Source organism: Pinus tabuliformis, chromosome 4_1 (assembly GCF_031772625.1).
Source record: "Pinus tabuliformis cultivar Carrire ecotype Pingquan chromosome 4_1, CPIR1, whole genome shotgun sequence".
Classification (NCBI taxonomy): Eukaryota; Viridiplantae; Streptophyta; class Pinopsida; order Pinales; family Pinaceae; genus Pinus; species Pinus tabuliformis.
In genome coordinates this window covers 997,779,484-997,805,399 of record NC_142303.1, presented here as the reverse complement: position 1 = coordinate 997,805,399, position 25,916 = coordinate 997,779,484, and the positions used below count along the sequence as shown (strand labels likewise).

Here is a 25,916-nt window from a genome sequence, read left to right as displayed (position 1 = left end):
TTGAAAAACATACTACAGGGATTGGATCCAAGCTAATGAAGAAAATGGGATATCAAGGAAAGGGCCTCGGCACCCAAGGCCAAGGCATCATAAACCCCATCAAAGTCAAGGAGTTGTCGTGTTATGCAGGACTCGGATACGTCCGAAAGGAGATGGGGAAAATCTCTGATATGGCCAGTAACCAGCCAACGACAAATGATGAAATTCCTTCCTCACAATCCAGCGATAGTGAAGGCTCCATGAACACCTTTCGAAGGAACACCAAGGGGAAGCGCCCCAAGACAGCCCCGCAGGTTTGGAGGAGAAAGAATCGTTGCAGTCATTGTAACAAAGAGGGACACCAACAAACCACATGTCCAATGCTTCATGCTTTGGAACCATCGCCAGAAAAGCCGAAAGATGAATATGTGCAACCAATACAACCACCCCGTCCACGATGGTCTGCTTTATTGAGTTGGTTTTTTAAGGGTAATAACTTGTTATGACCACCATTGTAAATCATTTGTTGCATTTTAGTGTAAAAGTGATGAGATGTTTCCATCACTTGGTCAGCGACAATGATGTATGGTCATGTTTGAGTTGTATTTTGAGTTGCATGTTAAACTATGAAAATGATGTTTGGCCTTATGAATGTAGATCATGGGTTGCAATGATGAGGTGTTTTCCATCACTTGTTGGAGCAACCATGATAAGTCGGCCTTTTTGTCATAGCTGGGGTATTGAGTCCATATTATTGTAAATTTGACCACCGAGTGTGATAAACTCGTGCCAAGTATGGGACATTTTGGGTCATTAGTTTGGTCATGTTATTTGAAAAAACAATGTACTACAGGTTGCAGAGGTAGCAGGTGCCGGTTCGTCGCTTAAGGCTCCGAAGGACAAAGGTGAAGGAGATAGAAGTGAGACCTTTTCAGGGCGCTTGTGATGCAGACAGGGTATAGAAGAAGTTGCAGAGTATCTTTCATGCTTTTGGAGGACCAAAAGCTCCTCAGTGGGGAGGATTGATCCAGGAGGATCTCGAGACACCAAGGGGATGGATAAAGGCTCGAAATTCAAAATGGCAGAAAGGAGAAGTTGATGGCATCAGTTGAGAGGGCTCGTCTTCCTGATCGCGATGGCGTGAACGGTTTGTCAATCCGAGCTCGTATGCAAAAGATAGAGCTCTTCAAAGTTTGGTATGGCAGGGGAAAAATGGGGCCCACAGTGCGCCACATGGCATCCCAATCAGCACGTGGGACCCACATGGCAACCCATTAAACACTGACACATGGCAGCTCGTCATTAGCCTCCTAAACCTGCACAAGAAAACATTTTGGTTATAATTGAAAAATCACATCAAAAGGAAAAATAACCAAAATCTAAAAAATATATATATATAAAGATCAAAACCATATCATAATATGGTAAAAGTCATAACCATATACTATACATATTAAACCACCATATCAAAAAGGGTTATAACATGAACCATAATATAACCAACGTAACCATGCCAACCCATGTATGGCACATAAACCAAACAAAGCCCAACGCAGATTATGGTTGAACCAACGTATCATGGTAAACACGATATGGTAAGATACGCATGGCTTGGGGGCAGCCACGTGGTGGTCCCGCCGCCCCACATAAAGCTTCAACGTACAGCCTAAGTTTAAAAAATGATGTCGTAGGTTGGGGTGGGTAAGTGCGGTCCCGTGGAGTACGGGCCCACTCCCCAATCAAAGACAAACAAATATATATTTTATATATTATGGCATACGGTTTATTAAAGTTGGTAAATGGTTATGTAAAAATGGGTTTTGATAAATATAACCCATAACCATATTATGGCTAAGTCTGCCTAGAATTATTTAAACTCATTTTTTTACCATTTGCAAGAGAGAGATCAACGGGCACGAATTTTGAGACCAGGTGGCGGAACCCTGAGCAGCTGAGAAACACTGTTGGAACCTTGCTTGAGCAGCAATTTTGCAGTGAGGTGATTTTGGCCCAGACTCGGAATTGGGCAAGTTTTATATGGATTTTGCACCTCTTGGCAACAGGAATCCATTGGTGGTGTTAGTTTCTGCAACAGAGCTCTCCAATTTTCAGGCACTTTTCAGCATGGAGGTATAATGCTCCATTTTGTAAATTGATGAATGTAACTTCTTTTGATGCCATTTTTAATGAATGAAGGCCTCCCCATTGATCGAGTAGGGCCCGGAGATGTAGTCCAGGAGGGACGAACTCCATTATCAAGTTCTTGTCTTCTTGTCTTCTCATGCTCTCCTTCTTCTTTCTCTCACATGTGCACATTTAAAGTTTCTCTTTGGTTAAGCTACAAACCGTATATGTGATTCTTTTAATGCATCTATAAACAAAAGATAACCTGGATCAAGGAGGGAGTTCTACTTAGTCCCAAATCGTACTAGCAACAATGAGGTCGTACTACAGTAGAGAGGAAGCAACAGCAGCGCAAGGACTGCGCGGTCTTGGGTAGAGACACTCTGGGAGGTTGAGGAGTGAGTGGAGTTTGAGGTGGAAACTTGGAGGGAAGGCTTAGGGAGCTTTCTAACAAGGATTGCAGCCATTTTTGGAGCATTTAGCAGCAGATTCTACAGGTGGGTCAATTTTCCCAGCAGCAGAGCCACTCAAGCCAAAGAGGGTCGAATTTCTGGGGTCAAGCTTTGGCCAAACCCTTTGTGGGTTATTCTAGGTTTATTGAGGAGAGGTCGAGATTAATTTCCCGGAATTTTCTGAGCAATGGAGAGGGCCCTAGCAGCAAATCCTTTTAGGCAACAACACATTTCTGGGCATCCAAAACACAGTACTTGGGCAACATAGCAGCAGTTTTGGAGGAGGGTGTCTCACTTGTCATTTTGGGCTTTGCTAGCTTTCCTAGAGCAAGCCCAGGTGCACTCATTCCAGCACCTATTTGTACACCTCTTTCCATTAATAAAAAGAGTACACAACGCAGTTTTTGGGTGTTAATTTGTGGTCTGATTGCTTGTTATTGTTTCATGGTGTTTTTGTCTATTTTGATTTGCATATTTACTGTTAATTTTCCTTAGCGATATTATGGTGGCATCAGAGCATGATTTTGGCCAGCTGTGGGTCTAAATCACACAAATGCTTAATTGTTATTGTAGACTAGAATTCCAGAGGCTAAAACACTAGTCCCACATTATTCTCCAGATTGAACTTATGCCCAAAAATGTCTCAGCAGGAGAAATTTGAAAATGTTACTAGGAGCATCGAGAGACTGGCGGGGCTTCTCAAAGATTGGTTGTCAACAAGGGCAGCAAGAAGAAACAGTGGTTGTTAACTCGCAGATGAAGAAAATAAGAGGAGCATTATTGTTGAACGAAACGCTAGTAGTAATACTACAGAGACAAAGATGGGAGGCGGAGGTAGTGACGAGATGAGAGAGAACATACCCCTGGAGGAGGGAGTTCATCTAGATACGTTCCAGCCAGTTGAGCATGAGGCTAATGGCACGCAGGAGGAGCACGAGGATACACCTAGTGTGACACAAGAGTCACCCATGTTGGAGTTTCCTTTGGTAGCCCCAATAGACAGATTAGAGGAGGTAATTGAGCACACATCCATTGATGAGGCATCCCGGTCTATGACAGAGCTTCAGAATGGCAGCCACCTACAGTTGACTAATGAGCATGTCTTGCATGTTGGGTTGTCTATGGAGGAGCAGGTGGAGACTCATGTCGAGCCCATGATGGAGGATGTGCAACCATCCTTTGCACTAGCCATTAATGAGGCGCAGCATAGAGACCACACGTTGGGATACCAGCACAGTTCGTTTCAGAGGCGCACTGACAAGATCTACAGCGTTATCAGCCCACCCTACGCATGGGAAGGAGAGAGACAGAGCTTCCTAGTCAAATCTCATGTGTTGACCTGGATAGCAGGATGAGACGATCAGAGTTGCACAAGGTGCAACATCCACATGTCGGGGTTGTTCTATGTGCGAGAGTTCGTGCATTTGATCCCTCTCTTGGGGTTGGATGGCGAGATATTTTGAGTTGGTACCCGGTGGAGTGGACTAGACTCATGGAGATGGTCATAGTCTGGAGTAAAGCTCAGTGGGAGCTCTTAGACACCGAGGGCACTAGAGGCCCAGGTTGGCATTGGGATCTAGGTGGAGCTCCCTATCCGATATCAGACATGCGAGATGGCTATGGCATTGATGAGGTAGTTGACCCAGTGACTAAGCACATACATTCCCTAGGGGAATTCCAGTCGGCATTAGCGGACAGGCGGTTTGTGAGCAGGCTCCATGGATTGTATTGGCATGTTGGTTGCACATGGGATCGCAAGATGATTAGCGTTCTCTGGCAGGTGTTGGTGGGAGGAGGTGGCATGGGTAGGCCACCAGACCAGGCATTATATGGAGATGTTGTTCTCCCATTGGGGTATTGGGAACAGGAGTCACTGAGGATCGGCATGGCAGAGATATCCCCTCTAGCAGGTGTGGAGTTGGGTCGCTCAAGTATACCAGGGTAGATGAGGAGGTGTAGATCACTTCGTGGCAGGTGTACTAGCAACATGATGGTTGCATGGGCACATATGGGATTCCCTATGGTACATGGGGGCCGTTGGTATCCAGGGGTGCATGGAGTTGTGCCAACGAGTTCAGTGCTATGCAGAGATGTGTAGGGGTATGTACTTGTGTGCAGTCGAGCAAGATGATGCACAACAAGTTGTCAGAGTGTTGCCACCAGAGAGATATCTTAACAAGGGCATCAAGGACACCATTGGGTTAGGCACACTCAGATTTGGAGAGCAAGTTAATCACAGGGCCGACCATGAGCTTCCATTTATCACTCTCCAGCATTGCACACTGACAAAGGGGACTTGGATATCATCTCTTGATGCTCTAATCACGAGCAATAGGACCCATGAAGTTCATCTGAGACAGTTGGATGGGACACAGTGCATTGGAAGAGAGGCTATCCAGTTGTGGCATGTGATCAGGATGCGAGTTGGTGGATGCATGCTTGGGGGTAGTCCGATCTCCTGCAGAGGTAGCACTTGCACCACCCTTGAGCCCACACTCAAGGTGATACATGATCCCCTTTTGGTGAGACATTCTAAGGTGTCTCTGGAGCATCTACAACGGTTGGTGGACCTTGCTTACAGGCATATGTTTAGACTTCAAGCAGCATTGGGGAGCACTTCTAGGAGGCAGGACGATGCAGGGTTGTGTCACACGCACCAGATTGGTTCGTGATGTATGGAGTTCATATATTGATTGCACGCAGGGACCTGAGACGTGGTGCAGGTTGGTTCCATCAGTTGTCAGGACTATGCCACAGTCATTTTGGCTATGGGATTCAGGGGTTTGGTTGGTCGATTGGACACGATGCTTCTAGTGAGTGGGATCAGGATGGGGAATGACCCAGCTCACCCTTGGTTTGACATGTGGGGGAGCATCAAGGCCTTGATCGCAGGGAAAGGTTGGTTTTCCTTGTTATCGCTACATATTAGGGTGAGCGTTGGATGGGTAGGAGGTGACATCATGGAGGTGCTTGTTCTAGTCGTGTTGGGACTCCATAGATGTTTTGCCATCAGGTCCCAGGAGAGGTGGATACAACTTGGGCATGAGGGGCAAACTATCGTGATCAGAGTTGTGCAGTGACAGCATAGTGGCACCCTTTTTAGACTAGCATGGGATCCGGGCATCATAGGACTTGGCAGTACAGCTACCCTTGGGGATGAGCTAGTTTCTACAGGGGAAGATCATTCAGGTCTTCCATTGAGCTTTGGTGACTCGCTGATGGAATGGGGGACTTCATCGACATGGCAAGTTGGCCAGTAGGAGGATATCAGGGGAAGCCCATGCGCGAGAGACATCATCCCCACAGGGATTAAATTGTATCTTCAGGAGTTTACTCTTGGAGTGCAGGAGGTGGACTACTCGGCAAGGCAATTTCATAAGGAGTCGGACAGGGTCATACATTATCATGATGTCTTACTTATTTATAGTACGCAGGGGGCTCCTTGTACCTATACCTTGCTGGACAGTGAGCGCTCCATAGTGATCAGGTTGGCTTGGGATCCACGTATCGAGGGATTCCTTCATGTCCAGACAGTGCAAAGACCTGGGATGACTCAGGGGCACATTTCGGACACCGGTATTACTGATGGAGATAGGGGTGATCAGCAAACAAAGGAGGCGCTTATTCAGGTATTGCTCAAGGACAAGCAATTTTTGTCAGGGAGGATTGTAATATCCCGAATTTTGATTTTCAACATTAGAGATGAGTTTGGGGAGAGAACGCAATTCCAACACCGGGACTTAGGAAGAAAAGGGAATATCGCAACTCTAGTGGAAAGTGGGGACCACAAGAAAGAGAAATTTGACCCAAGGAGGGAACTCGCACTCTTGGAGGAGAGAGGAAAGAGAAGGGAATGTGAATTAGGAGAGAGAGAGAGAGTGGGGACCACAAGGAGAGAAGGGGCCACGAATTATAAATAGAGGAAGAGGCACTCATTTTGGTCATTCATTCATCTATCATTTCAAAATTTGTCTCTTGACATAGCACGCTTGAGCAGTGAGCCAAGTCCGCATGTGTTGTTCAGCACACAGGTAAGATCTGGCCTCCCCAGCTCCTAGCAACTCAAAAGGGAAGTCATCCAACATTTTGAAGTGATCTTTGAGCCATTTTTTGGAGAAATTTTGTGATTGCAGGTTGTCGAAATTTGTGAAGCCTCCAAGGCCTAGTCGTACTCCCCTTTAGCCTTGTCGTCCTCCCTTTTTTCCTTTTCAACCTAGCCACTAGCCCTTTCGGGCTAGCCGAGAGCCCTAGAGACTCCTTTGGGTGACCCGCAGCCTTTTTAGGGTCTTAACCCTAGGCCGCAACCCTTTTAGGGCTGGTCGTGCCCTGAGAGAGCCTTTTTGAGCCCTCGTCCCCACTCTTTTGGCTTGGCAGCAGCCTTAGGCTACCTCCTAAGGCCCTCAACCCTTATCGCAAGCCCTACAGGGCCTTTCCCTTGCCATGTGTCAGCCCTTTAGGGCTTGACATCAGCCCTTGTGGGCTTGTGTTCCCCTAGCCATGACCCTTTCTGGCCTCTTTTTCCCTATCATTGCCCTTGTTTGGCCTCTAGCCTTGTCCTTTGCCTTTTCTAGCCCTAGTGTTGGGGTTTTCCTAGCGTTGAAGCCTTCCCCTAGCCCCATATTCAGTCATCTCTGATTTTTGCATTATTGTAATGGACTAACATCTTGTGTTTGCAGCAATTTTCTTGCTAACATTGTGGTTGCAGGAAGTGGAAATCATCTCCAAGCCTTCTAGCGCTCAACTAGTCCTTTAGGCCTCTTGGTTTGCTCTTCTATACCTCATTGTCTTCTCTGTTTTGCTGCAACCATTCATTGAGTACCATAACACTAATAAAAATCATTAAAAGTGACCAAGGATCATTAAAAATCATTTAACTTCATGAACTAATCATTGGAGTTCAATTGGCATTGGTTATTTGGCACCTTGTTGGCTTTTGGAGGACTGAATCACTGATTTTCTAAGTTGATATAGGTTTGATATATGTTATTTAAAGGTTTGATCTGAATGTTAAATGTCTAAGTCACCTGACACGGGGACACGAGACACGAAGGACTTGAGGATTCGATTGTCAAACATGAACATGTTGACCCCCCAGAACAGGACACATTATATATTATTTTATTAAAATATATTATTAAAAATTAGACATTTCTTACACAAATTCTCATTCATGATACAAATTCATTGATTCAAACATAGATCTTCATCTAGATGTAAGTTTTACAAAATTACAAAGTAACATTATGCATACAAATACAATTGTGACATAATACATATTCATCAATGATCCAATAGGAGAAAGACAAGATATTGTAGTTTTCTCATTAAGTCATCAAAATCAAAATGTGTTACATAGGTAGTAGCAATGCCAATGGCAAATAGAAATAGCAAATACAAAAAGATATTGTAGTTTTCTCATTAAGTCATCAAAATCAAAATGTGTTACATAGGTAGTAGCAATGTCAATGGCAAATAGAAATAGCAAATACAAAACAACTACAAGCCTCAAGGCAGTAGGTAGCTCATGAGTCATCAATCCTCATCATCAAAATTAGCATCACTGTACTCATCATCATGGTCACCACTGCTCTCCTCTGTTGCATCCTCCTCCTCTGTATCCAATGTCATCTCTGCATCTGCTGGTGTGGAGGATGACCCCTCTACAGTATCACCATCATCAAAAGTAACAGACTCCAGCACTGGCTCATTAAGATATAAGTTGGCCAATGCCAACTCGACACTGTTGTCCAAACCCATATCATCAGGAAAGACATCCCACATCTTTGTCTTTCCCTTCAACCACTCATCCCTCTAACTATAAAGAAGACGAAGGTTGGTGTGCACATACACCATTGTCTCTGCCCTGGACTGCTCAAGCCTGCTCTTCTTGACACTATACAAATCCCCATATGTGCTCCAATTCCTCTCGCAACAAGAGGATGAAATCACCTAAGAGAGGAGCCTCATGGCTAACTGTTATAGAGGAGGGCTTGTTGCCCCATGAGTTGCCCACCAAGAATAGGGCTTCTTAGCCCCCCATCTCTAATCACATTGTATCCTACAAATCGACCAATGCCAATGGAAAACTCTGCAAAGGCATCCTCCACCTCATCAAGGGATGCTCTATCCTGAAAATTCCCCCTCAATGCATCTTTCCTCCCATGTGAAATTTCACCATCCATGTGAGGGAATCTGCAACAAGGTCCATCATTCAGCCACTCATGGTTGTAGTATTTTGGGTTCAATGAGTGAGCCAAACAATGTAAAGGTGTGCAATTCTTGTCCCATCTGCTGACAAGAATATCATGTATGGTGGTGAAGAAGACCTCTGACGATGTCTCATACTCGCGGCACTCCCTATGTAAAATAATGCTCCTCACAGACTCAATCATGGAATCCCACCCCTCATAAACCTCTCCTAGGATGGGTTGGTCTGTATCTGCAAATCAAAGCAAGGAAATGATAGGGTCCATGATCTGAATAAGTAGATCTACTCTCTCCCACCAAGCATCATCTAACATAGTGTCCTTCACTCTTTTTAAGGTTGCTTGATTTGTCTTTCTCCAAAAAGACCAAAACTCTGAAATAACCATGGCCCCAAGAGTGGTCATGACCTCCCTCAACCTCTTCAACATGATGAATGAAGAGGCAAACCGTGTATCCGCAATCTTCAACAATGATATATTGGTGTACTCCTTGTAGATAGTGAGGGCATTTGTATGATTTTGTACAAAGTTGCGGATATGTCGTACATCCTCAATAATGCTTCCAACCCAAAGCACATCAGAAGCAATAGATTTAAGTGCTAAATTCAAAGAATGGACAATGCAAGGTGTCCAAAATACTTGTGGACATTTAGCTTCCACAATCATGCTAGCAGCCTTGCAAACAGGTGCATTATCTATAATGATTTGCGTACAAGAATCAACACCTACATCTTCAATAACTTTAATAAACAACTCACCCATATATTGTGCATCCTTGTATTGTCCAAGTGCATCCACTGCATTCAAGAAAACTGGACCATTCAAGGAAGACACCATGAAGTTGATGAGTGGGTGTCATACTGGATCTATCCATCCATCAGAAACAATGCTAACCCCAGATGTTGGCCACGCTGATTTAATAGGCTCAAGCATTTTGTCCACCTCTTTCTTTGACTTCGTCAACAATGTGGTTCTAAGCTTCTCTGACCCAAGAGGCACATACCTTGATGGATCCCCTTGAGTTAGAGCTCGGCACATCTCAATAAATAAAGGTGAGATTGCCACATTAAAAGATATGAAGTTCTGATAGAAAAAATGCAATGGTGAGATCAAGCTCTTCCCATTTCTCTGTCTGAACAATCTTGTCCATTGGACCAAGTGCCATTACCTTTCTTTTTGTTGCTTGTCCCCCACCAGAACTCTCAAATGGAAATTTGTTGCTGCTTTTCCTCAAGAATGGAAGGGGATCATCATTCTTGTTTTTTTAGATGTTGCAGCCACCTTTGCCATACCAACATTGGCCTCTTTTTCCATTTCTTTCCTCTTAGCTAAAGACACCTGTGTACATGCTGCAATTCCACAACTTGGTAAAGCCAACAAATGAGCTTTCACACGGTAATATGTGCTCATGAAATGATTGTTGCAATAGTTGCATTTCCAAGCAACATTGCCTCCTCCCTTCATCTTGTTGCCTGGCCCTTGCTCTCTTGTGACATATTTCCACAAGGGATATTTGTTATCTTGAGGCTGTTGTCTTCCCTCAACATTTGAAGTTGTTGTTGCAGCCCCACTTCCAATAGAGGGAACACTTGCAAACCCTGATGAAATTGGAACAGGAGGGGCATCTCCAATGGGGACATTCTTCCCCTTCCTTTGCCCCTTCCCTGTTGCCCTTGATTGAGCCATGAATGCTGTAAAAAATAATAATAGAATGCACAAATTGTAAAAAAAATTGTACATGCAAACTATTGTAGTAAAAATGCAAAAAAAATAGAGACAAAATGCACTTACCTATTGCTTGAATCGCCTCCAAAATGCTCCCATACCCTTTGCTCTTTGCTCTCACACCCACAACGAACCCATAGCAAGAGAAAATGAGAAATGTGATGTTAGAATGGCCCAAATCCGCCTTTTATGGTTGCGCAGAAGTCCAAAAATCGGGACACGTGTCCCAGAATCGAGACACGATCGGACACAATCCAGAGGACACATGTCCTGCTAAATCGTGTCTGATTCGCCCGATTTGGGACATGAGGGGGCCAAGGTAGGAATCCGGTTTCTTAGTTAAATGTTTGACCTATAGCCTATAAAACTAATTGCCAATCATTGGAAGGTCTCTTGTTTCAATTTTCTAGCTCATTATTGACATCTTGCATTGTTTTCTAAGTGCTGATATAATAATTGCAAAGTCTGATATAGTTTTGCAGACCTCTGAATACAAGGTTGCAGCAATAATAAATTGTACTAAAGGCTCTAAAAATAACTAAGGAACTCATCTAATTCATAAACATTTATTGTTGAAATGATTTGGGCTTAAATTTTGGTCAAAGGAATCATTAGTGTCTTGTCATCTTTTGCATTAGCATTTTGCATTAAAGTGCTCTTCAGTGTTTCAAGAACATAATTGGCGAATCTAATTCACAAGTGCTCTAAAAGGTTAATTAGATTGGCTCATTGCTCTAAGAAATAACATTGTGGATCAATGCTCTTTTCTCTCATTTCATTGTGACATTGGTTCTAAGGAATATCTTTACTTGTCATTGCTATCACATTAATTGGATAATTGAATAATTGGTTACATTGTTTCTTATGGTCATATGGAATAAGCATTTATTGTGGAAATTTCTTTTGTGAAAAGTGTAACTAATATTGTTCATCACAAGTGAGCTCTATATCTAAATTTACACTCTTGTTGATCAAGTCAGTTGATAATCATAATCGTCATAAGAGGAATTGCTAATTGTGTTTAAGCTCCCGCTCTTTCTTGTATCTAATTAACACATTGGCACTGTATTGTTATTTGTCATTATCTAATTGGCATTCTAGCATTGTTGAGAGATACATTGTGTTTATGGTTGTTTCATGCGCAATTGTATTGATCTTAACACATCTTGGTGCCTTCTATCTTGTTCCATTGAGCATATCCTCTTTTAGCGAAGGTTGTCATTGTATATTGATTTAAGTACTTCGTTATATCATTGTAATTTGTCCCTAAGTGCTTTAGTGTTAATTTTAGATAACAATGGTATGTTCTATGCTTAACACAATTTACTTCAATGTTCCTTTAGCAGCCCAATGACAATTTCAAATTATTTCCAGTAGCAATCACATTGACAGTAAAAGCAAACAGAACATAAAAACATATGCAAAAAACAAGCCAAGACAAGAGGACACCAGATTTGGCGGATGCCAAGGGAAAACCCCAATGTGGGGAAAACCCTTTGATCAAATCTTCTTATTATTATTCAATAGTTCAGCAGAGAGAGAGAGAGAGAGTACATTAATCATAATCACTTGCCCAATACACAGTCAAATCAGCCCTATAAAATTCTGCAGTCAACTACAATCAATTTCAGCCCTAACCAGAAAGTCAACGTTGGTCAAAACAGCAGCAAAACTTCACCAAAGCAGCTCAGTCTTCCTTGGTCAAACTCAGCCTAAAGAGGAGGTCAAATGCAGCCCAAAACAGCTTGGTCAAACTCGGTCAAAGGAGAGAGAAAATCTGTTGTGATTTTTTGCAGTCAAAACAAAAGCCAACCTGGAGTCAACGTTGGTCAAACAGTCCCAAACACCTCGATTTCTATGCCAATAAATGCGGCTTCAAGAGAGCGAAATTCTGCCCTAGAAAATGCAGTCGAACTTGGTCAAAACAACAATGGTCAACACAAGTCAATAGTCCTAAAATTTTCGTCTTGTTTCAACTCAAAAAATTGTCCTCCTAGCCGCATGTGTGAGAGAGAGAGAAGATCTCAAGTTGTACAAACCAATCAGTTTTGGAGAGAGAAGAATGATGAAGTGTGTGATGTCCAAATGAGGAGAGAGGTCACTCCTATTTATACAATTCGTTAAGGGTGAAAGGACACATCTATTGGGCTTCTTGATCCTACATTAAGCTGAGGCCGACCTTAACAATTTGTGCATGAGAGAGAATAAATTCAAAATTCCACTTCTGCTTGTCTGAATGAGATGATCTTTATATCAAATTTGGACCTCTCGGAAAGAAGAATCCAATGCAATAATCATCTCCATCATATGAGTTGTCCCAAGGTGGAATTTGGCCCTAGTTGCCAACTTTAACACTCCCTCTCAACTAGGGAGAATTCCACCTGTCAATCCATCTGTCATCATCATGCCATCCTACCATCATGTATCATCTTTGTCATCACTGCTCTACTCTGTTGAACCATGAAGTAATAATGAAGAAGAAGTGATCGGGAGTGAGTTACAAGACCTTACCACTCTCCACTGACAAAAGTCAGTCCTTGATCCTAGATCAAGTTGTTGAACACCATGCATCCTAGTCATTGGGAGTACAGCAGTACACGATGCGTCCATTGATAGTGTTAAGGTCCCTAACCACTTTTCCCAACTCATTGGGCAGATGAGAGGTACTTCCCATGAGTCCCGGACTCCATGGGTAGGATGTACGTTGGGGCATCGGTAGGAGAAGGTGAACCACTCATCTTGCTCATATGCCATAGGAGAAGGTGAACCACTCATCATATGCATATGTCAATCGTAGGAGAAGGTGAACCACTCACCCTGTACATAGCGCACCATTAAGGGAAGGTGAACCACTCCCCCTGTGGTCGCTCATAGCTCCAAGAAGTACCCCAAGCCCCAGGAGCTCCCAGAACTCAGTGTCCAACTCATACAGGACCCTCATAAGAGGGTCTTTCCATGACTCCAAGTCTCCCTCGGAAGGTTAAGAATTTGACCTTCCCCAAGGGCTTCGTGAGAATGCTTGCGACCTGCTCATCCCTCCTGACGTGTCGGAGCCTTATTGCTCCCCATTATACCATATCCTGGATAAAGTGGTACCCGATATCAATGTGCTTGGAGCGGTCGTGGAACACGGGATTCTCTGAAAGGCGAATCCCACTCTGGTTGTCGCAAAAGATCACAGTGGTATCCAGCACATGCTCAAATAGCTCACTGAAGAGCTTTCTCAACCAAATAGCTTCACAATAGGCCATACTCATAGCAATGTATTCAGCCTCAACAGTGCTTAAAGCAACTGATTTTTGCTTCCTGCTCATCCAAGATATTGAAGCAAACCCCAAAGAGAGCAGCACCGAGACCTGCTCTTATGATCCACCACACTTCCAGCCCAGTCAGCATCTGTATATCCATGTAGCCTCAAATTGCCGACAGTGTATCTCAGTCCATAGTGGATTGTGCCCCGGAGATATCTCAAGAGATTCTTAGCAGCAATCCAATGAATGTGATGAGGCTCGACCATAAATTGACTTAACGTGTTCACAACGAAGCATATGTTAGGACAGGAGTTTACAAAGAACATCAGGGCCTCCACAGCTTGACGATACTCGGAAGGGTTTGTTAATCCGGGCCCAGCAGAACTTCCACATAGCTTCTTGAAGTTGAGTTCCATCGTAGTAGACACGGACTTGCAATCCACCATCCCACATCTCTCAAGTAGCTTCACAATGTATTTTCCTTGAGAAAGGCAAATCTCACCTAGCTTTTGCCAGACCTCTAGCCATAGGAAATAATGCATCAGTCCTAGGTCGTTCATCTCGAATTCGGAAGCTAACTCCCTCTTGCATTGATGAATGAGAGAGTCATCACCAGTCAGAGAGAGATCATCCACATAAAGGACCAGAATGAGAGGCTTGTCATTTTCAACCTTGAAGTATAGGTTCGGGTCGGCTTCACTCCTTGTAAATCCCAGCTTCATAAGATAGCTATTTATCCTCTCATACCAAGCCTTGGGGGCTTGCTTCAACCCATAGAGGGCTTTCTTCAACCTGCATATATGTGTCTTACGATCTTGAACTTTGAACCCCTTAGGTTGTTTCACATAGACTTCCTCCTTAAGTGAGCCATGCAAGAAAGCAGTTTTGACATCCATTTGGTGTAGGCTCCATCCTTGCAAGGCAGCAAGGGCTATGATCGAACTTATAGTGGTATATCGAGCAACCGGTGCAAATATCTCATCATAGTCCACTACTTCCTTTTGAGAGAAGCCTCAAGCAACAAACCTGGCCTTGAACTTTTCAGCACTCACATCAGCTCCATGTTTGATTTTGTAAATCCATTTTGATGTGACCACTGACTTGTCCTTGGGGGTAGGAACCACATCCCAAACATCATTCTTCATGATCAACTCATATTCCTCGTTCATCGCATCCTTCCAGACTTGGTGCTTTACAGCTTCTTCGAATGTACATGGCTTAGATTGTACAATGGTACTCATGGCAGCTAAGTACCCTTTGTACCTGTTCGGCTTCTTGCTTTCACGAAATGTTCCTCTTGGTGCAACATGTCTCTCGACATCTTCAAGAGAATCTTTGAGCCACAAAGGTTTTTTTCTTGAAGTAGAGGGCTCACTAGGAGGTGGATCAATGGGATCCATCGGGCATTGAATCGTTTGTCAGAGATTCATCCTGCTTTCCTGCATCATCATCATTGTCCTTCCTAGGGATAGGAAGATCTCGGACTTTCCTAAGGGCAAAATCTTCATCGAAAGTGACATCATGACTTATTTCCACTTCTCTTTGACCAGGTACATAGATTCTATATGCCTTCGAAGCTTCACTGTAGCCACAAATGTTCCTTTCTTCCTAGATGCATCTAGCTTTTTTTTTTCTCTTTCGGCACATGAAAATATACGAGACAACCAATAATTCTAAAATGAGAAACACAAGGTTTCTTACCAGTGAAAACTTCTTCAGGTGTCTTGAAGTCTAATGCTTGATGCGGGCATCTATTTTGAACATACATAGCAGTGTTGGCAGCTTCTCCCCATAAGAACTTCGGTAGACCTTGGTCATGAAGCATGGCACAAGTGGCTCCTATGATAGTTCGATTCTTCTTTTCGACAACATCATTTTGTTCAGGAGTATATGCAATAGTGGTCTCCCTCTTAATGCCAGTGTCTCTACAATAGTCATTGAATTCATTTGACACATATTCAGTCCCATTATTGGTCCTCAATATTTTGATCTTCTTCCCTTTGAAAGAGCGGAACCATTTGAACACTTCGTCCTTCTTCTTTAAGAAATAGATCCATGTTTTGTGAGAGAAGTCATCCACAAAAATTGCATAGTACAAATATCCTCCCAAAGATGTTACGGGCAACATACCTGATAGATCAGAATGGACCAATTGAAGAATATCAATAGTTTGACTTTCACTTGAGGGGAATGGTCCCCTTGTATGTTTTCCAGTTGCACAACCCTGACAAACTCCTTCATGATCTAAGTTGAATTCGGGCATACCTATGACCATCTTCCTTACATCAGGTAAGGCTTTGTAATGAAGGTGAGCAAATCTTCGGTGCCATAATTCGGATTGAAGAGAAGTATCACAAGTCATTGCTCCCAATGGACTTCCTCCAACCTAATAGAGACCTTCAACACTAATCCAAGTGTGAATGCATCATTCGGGCTCCTTTGCCAAAAACAAGCCTTCCCATCAATGAATGTCACCTTGAAACCTTTATCTTCCATCGCAGAAATAGAGACCAAGTTCTTTTTCAGATCAGGCACATACAACACTTCTTGTAAATGAAGGGTTTGACCTTGATTTAAGTGAAGAGTAACAATCCCAATTCCTTTCACGGGATAAGTGGCATTATCCCCAAGTATAATCTCCATATTTGTCTTCTTTTCAATCAATTTTGGGAGGGCCTCAGTTTACCCGGTGAAGTGGCTTGTGGCATCACTATCAATCAACCAATTATCCAATGTATTAGGAGGAGAGGCAGTGGTAAGGGCATAAATAAGATAAAATTATTTTTGCTTTTCTACAACATTAACTTCTTCATACTTGGAGTTTCTCGACTTCTTGGGAAGATGACCATTTCCATTTTGAGCAACGGGAGCATTCCTCTTTCCTTTGTTGTTGAACCTGTTGTTCCTTTGATTGTCATTGCCTTTGCAATTTTTGTTATTATTGTCATCAACTCTTGGAGTATCCTTCTTATGAGGACACTCTCTAGCAAAGTGATGAAACCTGTTGCAATTGAAGCATCTTCCTTTTCTTCCTTCTTTGAATCTCGGCTTGAACCCTTGACCTTATCTTTTTGGACCAGCATTGTTCTTCCTTTTAGCATGAGCGGAAAAGGCGATAGGATTGTTTCCATTTGAGGGCTTGTCTCTTTCCATCATCCTTATTTCTTCTTGAGTGCATCTAGCCAATAATTCATCAAATCCCGGAATCTTGTCATTGTTGAGGATGGTAGTGTTAAACACATCCCATTCGCTTATAAGGCCTCCAAGTGCAATAAGAGTGAGCTCCCTGTCACCAATAACTTCTCCAATAGATAGGAGATCATTCTTGATTTCAGTAATCCTCATGAAGTAGGATTGAATGGATTCTCCTCTATCCATCTTGATGTCTTTCAACTTGTTCTTGATAAAGAGAACTTGATTTGCATTATTTACCTTGAACATCCCAACCAGCTTGTCATATATCTCCTTAGATGTTTCCAAATCAGAAATATAGGCAACTAAAGGCTTGTGAATAGAATCAACAACAATTTTCTTAGCTTTAACCTCACCTTTCTTGTACTTTGTTTTTGCAACAGCAGGTGCACTTGAAGGAGGCTCCACTCTTCCTTTGACATAATCCATGGCATCATTTTCTTCCAAAGCCAAATCTATAGACATCTTCCATGCATGATAGTCGGATTTGTCCTTAAGCTTGTCCTCAAATTTGAAGTAAGATGTAGTCGTCATTGGGACTAGTTCCAAGTTCTTGTCCAACAGCTTCCCTTAGTGATTGCTTTTCCTCACTCTTGCTTGGGCTTTGTCTTCACCTGAGCTCTGACACCATGTTAATTTTAGATAACAATGGTATGTTTTATGCTTAGGACAATTTACTTCAATGTTCCTTTAGCAGCCCAATGACAATTTCAAATTATTTCTAGTAGTAATCACATTGACAGTAAATGCAGATAGAACATAAAAACATATGCACAAAACAAGCCAAGACAAGAGGACACTAGATTTGGCAGATGCCAGGGAAAAACCCCAATGTGGAGAAACCCTTTGATCAAATCTTCTTATTATTATTCAATAGTTCAGTAGAGAGAGAGAGAGAGTACAATAATCCAATTCACTTGCCCAATAAATAGTCAAATCAGCCCTGTAAATTCTGCAGTCAATTGTAGTCAATTTCAACCCTAACCAGAAAGTCAACGTTGGTCAAAACAACGACAAAACTTCACCAAAGCAGCTTGGTTTTCCTTCATCAAACTCAGCCTAAAGAGGAGGTCAAACGCAGCCCAAAATAGCTCGGTCAAAGGAGAAAATCTACTATGATTTTTTGCGGTCAAAACAAAATTCAACATTGGTCAAACAGTGCCAAACACCTCGATTTCTGTGCCAATAAATACAGCCTCAAGAGAGCGAAATTTTGCCCCAGAAAACACAGTCAAACTTGGTCAAAACAGCAGTGGTCAATGCAAGTCAACAATCTTGAAATTTTCATCCTGTTTCAGCCCAGAAAACTGTCCTCCTAGCTGCACGTGTGAGAGAGAGAGAGAGAAGATCCCAAGTTGTACGAACCAATCTGTTTTGGAGAGAGAAGAATGATGAAGTGTGTGATGTCCAAATGAGGAGAGAGGTCACTCCTATTTATACAATTCGTTGAGGGTGAAAGGACACATCTATTGGGCTTCTTGAGCCTACATTAAGCTAAAGTCGACCTTAACAATTTGTGCATGAGAGAGAATAAATTCAAAATTCCACTTCTACTTGTCCGAATGAGATGATATTTATATCAAAATTGGACCTCTTGGAAAGAGGAATCCAATGCAATAATCATCTCCATCATATGAGTTGTCCCAAGGTGGAATTTGGCCCTAGTTGTCAATTTTAACATTAAAACATTTAACAATCTCACTTAAGGTAATCTCTCATACTGCGTTTGCATCCTAGGATTATACTTACATTTAAGTAATTTACCTCCAAGCATAAGCTTGGTTGTAGGACTCTTGGGACCACCATTCTCATCTAGCTTGTGAAGTCTAGAACCCCTTTAGTGGTTAACACGGCGACCTTGCAGTCGTCAAAGCCACAGTCTCTGCAGTGGTGGAGGCATTGGGTGGTTAGATTTCCAGGGGAGGTATCGCTAATTGCTATCTTTCCCTGGGCTTCTCTCCACAACCTACTCTAGAGACTAGTTTCAAAACAGCGAAGGGAAAGGATTAACCTAGTTAGGCATCTAATCTAAAATAAACCAAGATCTTGCATTTCACTTAGTTTTTTTTAGGTGTTGCATTTCATATAGGATAGTGAAGCATCCTAAGGCAACAACTATTCATTTGGTTACTTGGTAAATAATTTATATAAAGCAAGTACTTGACTCCATTAAGGCACTAGTCTTTCAAGATAATCTAATCTAATCCTTAAACTTGCTAAATTAACCAAGTTGCTAGGTCATTCAGTTGTGTTTCTTGGACTTGTCAATTGTCGACAGGTCTTTCAATCTTCATATTTCATAGGGACTACCCCCCATAATCTGTTGCAAGAAGACAACTAGAACGGAGAGGTCGGGGATCAGAGTGACAGCCCCCGACCTCATCGTTGTCACATCTCACCTGTACAATTTGAGCTATAACAATCCCAATTCATGGGATGATGCTAATGATCAGCTACCATTGGAGGTGTTATGAGGAAATGCATAACAGATGCTAGGTCTCATAACATTCCAAATCTGGTCAAGGCGGTGCCTCTGCCTCTTCACACCAAAAGAACTAATGGAAAAGATGGAATCTGAAAATTAGTCTATTATATGCAACCAGGTTTACTGGTGTAGGAGTAGTTGTAAATTGAAATGGATGTGAACTATTGATGTATTGTGCAAATTACTCCTTAGCTACACTGCTATGTGTTCTATATCATTGGAGTAGCTGTAAATTGAAATGGATGTGAACTATTGATGTATTGTGCAAACTACTCCTTAGCTACACTGCTATGTGCTCTATATCATCTCTGTTGGATTTAAAAGGAAATATTGTAGAATTTATCTTGTAATCTTGTAACCCTAAGGACAAAAATTCCCTAGGGACATTACAGAAAGCCTTTCTCATTATGAAAGATGAGAATTTTGGTATCCCATTCTAAACTCATTTCTTGTTCGTTTTGCACTTCTTATTTCTGGTAACATTAGTAAAAAGCCATCAACAAAAGTTTGACTAATTGTTGTTTCAAACAGACTTATACTTTCAAGTTCCAAATGATAATTGTTGTTTCAAAGAGACTTATACTTCCAAGTTCCAAATGGTATTAGTAATTTAGTACCAGATAAATAAGGTTCAACGTTACAAAGATGGATAACTATGATAAGCTCTTCCTCAATTTTTATTCATTTCAGCAGCAATCTGTTAATATTATCTATTAAGGTTAAGGTTAACTAAGGGCCATCACATGTGGCTAAATTAGACTAAAATGTTAAACTTATTTGGATCTACTTGCACAGCATTCTAGTTAGGAATTTGGTTAAAATTGAAGTGAAATAACTTTGGCAAAAAAAAATTGTGCTTGATTTGAGATTGGAACTAACCTTGGGAAAAGAAGAGTTTCACAACATTGGCCAAGGTTCCATTCCCACAAGATTTACCTAGCACCTTAAGGTAGTCATAGGGGCACCTAGAGGTAGGGGTCAAACTTATGCATATATTATAAACCCAAGCCCACCCTAAGCCATCTTTATACCTTTGGCCAAGGTTCCATTTCCATGGACTTTACCTAGCACCTTGAGGTATTCATGGTTGCGGCTAGATGTTGGGGTGGACTCATCATAGATGTGGGGTTGAACTGATCACATTTGGAAAGGAGTAAATGTAACCATATTACATACCCAAACCCAACACCATGTTCTCTTTATCAATTTTAAAACCCTGTCAAGCAGGTTGTGGTCAAGTAGTAAATCAAGTGAGCTTTATTAACAAAAAACCTGAGAGCAATCCCCCCAGTACATTTCATTATGTCAATGCAGCCAATTGTGTGCTATCTCATTCTATCTTAATGTTAATGAGCCTAGGCGGTTTGTTCCACGTATTGTATCTCAACTGACAAAACCAGATGCAAGTAGATACTCCTTGATTGTGGCATCTAAGTCGAGCATGGAACCCACTTTGTTAACAAAATACCATTTACAAAACAACAACGAAAAAAAAGCAAGTGATTTATTTGAGAAAAATCACCTTCCACTACTTGAAGATTTTCCATATAAAGTTAAAGTAGAATAAACACGACAACTGATTTAAGGCTATTTTGTACAAGCTTGAGATGAAATAATTCCTTACTATCTTGACAGTGTCTTAAAATGCCCTGTCATCTACTTTAATAGAAATCAATAATAAGAATAATAACAGGAACATCTTACCTCGCCATATTCTACACTTGCTTTAACTTAAAAGACAATGCAAACGGTCCTTATCAGACAGTGCATGGAAACCCTAAAGCTAATGACGGAACCTCTTTCTCCAGATAAATTATTTGAATTTCAAAGCACTTTCCAATAGATTAAACTAGAATAGCAACCCATAGAATGACTAACTAAAGTGGATTTGATGGTCAGCTATCTGAAGAATAGAGGGGAAATCAAATATTCTAGTCAAATTTAATTTAGACCGACTCGTTAAAACAAAAAAAATTGTATCTTGTGTAAATGGATAATGTGTATGGATCAGAAAGTTTTTCTTTATTCAAGAACAATGAGAGTGAGAGGGTAGTTAATGGCCCCAGGTGCTGGAGAAGAGAAGAATGCCAGGCGCAGGCGATTAAATGTTTCAATGAAAATCGTCTGAAATGTATTTATATCAAGCAAATGCCAACAAGATTGATTGAAATAATATCAACAAAGAAATATACTCACCGTAACGAACAAAATTAATGGCCCATCCTGTCTATAGGAAACGGGAGATTCAACTTACAGTTTAGGTTAGTCTTGGACTCCTGCCTTCAGTTCTCCGAACGCTGTTGACAGTGCTTTGGCTTTTTGACAATTTATATGTAATATCTTATTTTCGACGGATAAGCAATTCTTCTCCATACGAAAATTAAAAATATACTTAATATATAAATATTTTGGAAAATTTAAACATATGTATAATGCAGGAAACAAAATAATTAAAAATAAAAACAATTTATTAATTTTTAAACTACTTAGTAAAAATTCATTTCATTCATAAAGATATATCTTAATCCACTAATTGGGTTGTCCTCCTTAATATAAGAGGAGTTATTTTGATGATAACAAATTAGTTTAAATAAGTACATCAAAGGCGAAGCTGTTTGTGTGCCTTTCGATTATTACGAAAGATTTCTGTTAAGCTATCGATTAAGTGAATTTGCTTTTATATTTATTTTAACAAGCTTTTTTTGTTTTTCCGAAGGTGGTAAAACCTATCAACTCAGGTGTCAAACCAACAGTGAGGACAGCCATCTCTGGCTACTAGCCGCAAATGCTGGGTTTGACTCATCACTGTTAAATAGGAAAACCACGCCACCTGGCATAACCCTACTGGTGGTCCGTAATCGGGAGCAGGCTCTCACTCCTGCCAGATGCCTCTGGGTCTTGGGCCGTTAACCTGTTTCCTTACGTCCGAGGAAGACGAGCTCTTAGCTAAGCAGAAGCAGTTTTACGGCATACTCCAGGCCGAATTTTAACAAGCTTGTTAGGGCAGTGTCTTTTGATTATTGAAAAAGATTTCTTTTAATTATTAATTAAGTGATTTTATTATTATTTTTTAATAAGTGTGTTTATTTTGATATAAAGGTTTTAGGATTTTAATTTAATTAATCATTATGGATGTGAAAGATTTAATATTTTTAATAATAGTCATGAGAGAGTTAAAATTTATCTCAAATGTATTTAATTTTTTTTGCTTTTCAGTTTAATTAAAAAAAAATCATTATCACAAAATTTCTTATCATTTATTATCGTTGGAGTATTTTTTTGTCAATTATTTTCATAATTAATCACAATAATAATAAAATTTAAAAAAAAAAATTATAATTTAAAAAAAATAAAAAAAAAAAATAAAAAAAAATCTTTATAATGTGAGATGTCTACTTTAGTAATATAAATGATTTTTATATAATAAAAAAATTAATCTTGATAATGTGAGATGTCTACTTTAGTAATATAACATGAAAGTAGTTTTTTTTTAATAAAGCACTTGTTTAAATAATTACATCAATGGTGTTCTTTTAAGGGGGGTGGGCTTGGCTATTTTCATCATCTACATCAAAATACATCATCTATCATTCCCTTTGTGAATGCATTACATTGAATCTGCATGTCCATGTGTTTGTCTCTCTCATCGTCCCCTACCACTTGCACCACCTTTGCTCTACTTCCAACCTCCTTCATCCTTCATATCTTCTTCCATAATTTAATATAGATGAAATGGTAGGCATCAACTTGAACATTCGAGGCCAAGAAACTGTCGAGTTCACTTCTTTTGGGTCAGTGTTTATGTGAGAAAATCCTTAAGGGCTCCCTTTAGCTTCTTCTTTACGTGATACGAAAATTCTATAGATTCCGAGTTGAAGAAGCATTGGATTTTGAGAAAGAAAAATGGCAATATAAAAAGCAATAGTTTCCCCCCAGGTGGTTTTTGATACCTTCAATGAACTTACCAATTTAGATCCAATTGTAATTCGCATAAGTAGGTTTTTTTTTTGGGGGGGAGCCCATGGATTATTTCAATGGGGTTTTTCCCCTCATACCTATTTTAATTGATCGGGGGAATGCTCGTTTGCATTCTATTTTGTTTGTAAGATTTAGTTAGTATGTTGGAATTGCTTATGATATTATGCTTGACTTTAGTTCTTAAAAATCATTGCCCTATATTCAATGTTATGTTTCTAGGTATTTGAGCTGCAGGGTAAAGTGGGTTGGTAAATTGACTTTATCAACGGTGTTTGGGGCAAAAAAAGATAATTTTGTTTTTGTATCGAACTCGCAAGTATCAGAGGTAGCTTTGTGCTCATTAAACATCTATATTATCATGATAAAGCTTCTTCCTTTTTTCATTAATAATTTAGCTTGCATTATACTCATACAATTGTGGCCCAAGTTTATGGAGGATAGGGCATTCCTTCTATCCATAACTATGTCATGCCCCTCCCTATTGGATTGAATGAATACACGCCTTCTTACCCAAATAATGAACCAATGCCGTGTTATCCATAACTATATCATGCCCTTCTTCATTACATTGAACAATACACACCTTCTTACTGAAACATTGAACAATTGCCCCTACGTGCATTATTGTGATTATTTAAGTGCACTAATGAGCAAAATGAAAATATTAGGGGAGTAAACAGATGGGACAAAATCCCATTCATGATCATATCAATATGTGTGTGTATATAATATAATCATAAAAGAGGAAAGGGAAGAACTATCTATCCAAACAACATATATTTGCTTTAGTCTAACACTCCAATCAAACAATTCAAGATACATTGATTTGGATACATATGGATCCAAAAAACTTAAACAACAATAATAATAGGCATTTTCAATTCACAACTATGGTTAGATATGCATCAACACATGCTTGTTTACTCCCCAATCCAACTGTGCCTAACCAATCAACTTTGTATCTCACTTATTGCCTCGCTAGAGAAGGAGGTAGATCTTACTAGTGTAAGGATAGTTGGGAACTTTGATCTGATTTAAGTTATAGATGAGATGGATCCTTGTCCCTCTATGTGGGAGATAGAGTGGGATTTTTAAAATAATGCCATAATTATTTGAAGGAATAATTCATGATCTTTTAGGTAGATAGTTCCTAAGTTACAGAACCTTTAGACTTGTATTTGAGACAATGTTTGTTTTTGTGAATAAGATAAAATATATTACTGTGGAAACTGACAGATTACATAATTTGGGTTGTGTGGGAGAGAGAGCTCGAAACAAGACCCAACAGAAATCCTTGAAATGGCCATGGATTTGTCTTTTTTTACAGTGCAGCCTTGTCAAAAGTGGGTTTTGAATCCGAAGGTGGAAACCGAGAAGAACCCTCTTTACAACATTCTCAAAACTGAGAGTATAGAAACCGAGAGAATAGAAGAAAACCATAGTGAGGCTGACAAGGCAAGAGTCATTTTCCTCTACGATAGACAGTCCTCCGCGGAGGAAGAAAGAAAAAAAGGAGGTTGACGAAGTCACTCCTGGTTGGTGGTTACCAGATCCTCGTCCAAACGAATGGGAGTCTCCTCAGAGCTTCCCTCCTATTACGCGGTAGTGTTCTGTCGACTTGTAGAGGCCCCAAAAGCCTCTTTCTTGATGCTTAGGGATCCTTCAGAGGTCGAATGGTCCTTTGTCATCGAGTTCTTCTTGATAACAATGTATTATGGTGCATCCCGAGAAATGAATCTACAGTGGTGGATGGCTTCGACATAAATCACAAACTTCTCAATCAGTCGGTCAATCTTTGTTTCCAGTGCCTTGGTGCGCTCCTCCTGCTCTTGCATCGCTAACCCCATGATGGTTTTCATTTTCCACCACGTTTTGATAGTTTGTGTGTAGAGGTTTTCGCGTGCTCAGGTGAAGGCAGTGTCCAGAATCCATGCAAAGTCAACATCGACTTCCTTAGTAGTGACCTCTCTACGAAGATCATTTGCTTAGGCTTCTAATTCAGAAATGCATTGTTGAATTTCAGGATTAACCATTGTCGTGTAGCCCAACGCTTCTCGCCTTACAGAGGTCTCTGCGTGAGTGGTGGGGGGCGAACCCAGGGACTGCCAGCGGGAGGCTGCGCAACTGTGCGCACCTCCCTGACTGGAACCAAGGGTGGAGCAATTCTTCGGGGCCATGAGAGAAGAAAAAGGGTTGGGGAGTGAGGGGAACCAAAGAGCAAAGGACCAAAAGAGAGGGATGAAGGCAGAGAGAAGAATGAGGGGGATAAGGGGGAGGGGGAAATATATAGAAGTCGGGGGATGGTGGGAGGTCGGGAGTAGGGAAAAGGGGTGAGAAGGGGAAGCATGCGAAGATATGATGCGAGGCAGTGGAAGAATGTCTGAGCAGAGAGGATGTGACTGGGAGGCGGCGGTCACACAAGGGAGAGGGGAGGTGGCAACACGGGCTCTAGAATCAGGCAAGCCAAGGATGAGTTTGTGCGCATGCGCCATACATCTGTCCTTCCTACGGAATAGAGAATCGA

At 41.1% G+C, this 25,916-nt stretch overlaps 1 long non-coding RNA gene across 1 annotated transcript in view; it reads right to left on the bottom strand.

The window, feature by feature from the left end:
• Positions 1–21,778, bottom strand: part of LOC149179497 (uncharacterized) — a 64,951-nt gene extending 43,173 nt beyond the window's left edge. Inside the window, exon 1 of the long non-coding RNA XR_016258289.1 lies at positions 21,669–21,778. This is a non-coding gene — a long non-coding RNA (uncharacterized LOC149179497). The remainder of the gene's footprint in view (positions 1–21,668) is intronic.
• Positions 21,779–25,916: the final 4,138 nt, after the last annotated feature.